Genomic DNA, 2,585 nt, shown 5'->3' on the forward strand with positions numbered 1-2,585 from the left:
TCCTCATTAGAATACATATTCCCCTACTCACTTTTTGCTACATTTCAACAGATGCAAAGGAACATTTCTGAGAAACCACACTGACACCTTTGCACAGTGTTAACACCAAGCAGAGGAAAAACAAAAACCAAGAGTTACCACCTTACGAGAAATGTGCTCTGCAGCAGGATTTGACACAAAAAGAGAGCAATGCAAGTTGACAGGCTGACATGTATGCTTGATGCCCAGCACACCAGAATATACACTCAGGAACAGTGATTTTGGCATGCGGTAAGCACATTTCCATTTTCAAACGTCTAGTTGATATATAATAAACCGCCTCAAACATCTATAGAGTGTTACACCTATATGTCTAGTGGAGGATTGTTAGTGCACAGGCATGTGCGTAAACAGCGTCAGCCACAGGAAGTGGGGGTCGACATGGTGTGGCAGTCGGTTCTGCAAATGTTTGATAGTGAAAGAATTTTTTTTGAGATGTGGTTTAAAAGAGATCACATGCATTTGACTATGGTCAGAGTAGGAGGAAGTTTGTGAAATTCATAGACAGCTGTGTATTACTTCTGAATCTAAAGTGTTGATGTTTGTTGATAATGTTTGTTGTACCTCTTACATTACTGTACATAGGGAGAAGGTTCAATATTGTGAAGTTATCATCAGTTACAGTGAACACCAAAATCATAACGATAGAATTCTATCAGATTTGGATCTTTTGTAAGGTTTGACACAGAAGCCTTTGAACTTTGTTACGGAAACTTTTCAGACATTAGTCAGGGACTGATGATTATATGTGAACATTTCAACTTAAAGGGCAGGAAAGTCCACTAACATCTCTGAACTCCCTCGCATTTATTCATACATGTTCTTTTTTCAAATAGTTTCTTTGTAATTTGAGGCTAGTATCAGTACAAAATGTTCAGTGTGGAAAATACAGTCCACTCGACATGATTGTGGACCAATGTAACCATGATAGCAAAAAGGAACAACTATCTCAATGATTCAGCCGCTTTGACTTCACATTACAATCGGAAGATATTCATGTAAATCTATAGAGAAATTCAGGAATATTAGGAATTGTCTGGAATAACTATAATCATCCAAACACGGTCGCTTTTTTTGCCAAACCCTCTGTTATTTAACTATGATGTTTGAGAGAAGTCTATAAAAGGAGATAGTGAATAACAGGATGCGGTTTTGGATGAGAAAAGCTGAAATAACTAATAAGACTCAATAAGAGCTTAAATTGTTTTGTATTTTTGTCCCTATTTTGTACTTGTTAATTTATTAATGAAGGTCTGGGAGGAACACTTAAATGACAAACTGCAGATCAAACTACTTGTGTTAGGTTACTTTTAAAGGACAGAGCTGTTCAACCATACAGTAACTCAATGATTTACTTTACTTATGGTTTTATCAAAAAACTCTATATTTGTATCTGTTTTATCCAGTACCTTATGTGCCCCTAATACCCGTGTTATCACTTGGTGAAACCCATCAGACTTCAACAATTGATGTAGACATGGGTTGCCCTGGTTTAATACCAACATGGATTGTACTAGAACAACTTACCATTGCACACACACAAACCAGTAAGCCTATTCACCAACATGTAAAGATAAATGATGACATTGTAGAGAATGTGAATCTTTGAAGTGTTATACTAACATCTTTATTGTTATATGTAAATCATATGATTTTTATTTTTGCTGCTTGACTTAGTGATTGAATAATGGTAATTGGGGTAATATTGAATTACATTGTGGATAGTATGATGCCACCTAGTCACCCACACCCCAACATCTGTTGCTTCAAGCAACCACAATGTTTTTTTCAACTTTATGCGTCATGCTAGATATATTTGGTACATCATGGGTTTTTTACCTTGCATGTCACGTTGTGTTTACCCAAAGTAATCTGCGTATGTTCTTTTCCTCCTCACACAGCAGTATGAATATATCAGAGTATGAGTCATTTCCGTACTTGGACTATGATTACAATGACACCTGTGATCAGGATGGCGGTCCAGAGTTGCCCAATGGAACCACAATATTGCACATGCTGTACTACATGCTGTTTTTTTAAGTGTGCTAGGTATGTTCAAACAAGAATCTTACAGATAAATGGAAAAAGTATCTCCACATTGTGAGAAAAACTTTAGTATGGATAAATCATCTGAATTGATTTCACGGGCAACACCACTATTTTCTGGGTTCTGATCCGGTACATAAAGTTGAAGAGTATGACGGACGTATGCCTGCTCAACCTGGCTCTGTCTGACCTCATACTGGCTGCATCCCTGCCCCTCTTGGTCAACTATCAGAACCTCGCAACCTGCAAACTGCTGACAGGAGTCTATCAGGTGGCGTTTTTTCTTATTTCTTTACTTTCTTCCTTTAACCATTTCTATCATTTAGAATACAAAACCATAAGAAGTCCATTATAATTCAAGTTTGAAACTCAGTGGGTTTGGGTACTTATTAGTTCAGAAAGCAGAACATATTAAAACATGCCGATTACCAATTATCTATAAAAAAAACACGTCCTTCTACAAGTGCCGTGTCTAAGGGTTTAAGGGTAAAGTGGAGCAA

This window comes from Pseudochaenichthys georgianus, chromosome 16 (genome assembly GCF_902827115.2).
Source record: "Pseudochaenichthys georgianus chromosome 16, fPseGeo1.2, whole genome shotgun sequence".
Lineage (NCBI taxonomy): Eukaryota > Metazoa > Chordata > Actinopteri > Perciformes > Channichthyidae > Pseudochaenichthys > Pseudochaenichthys georgianus.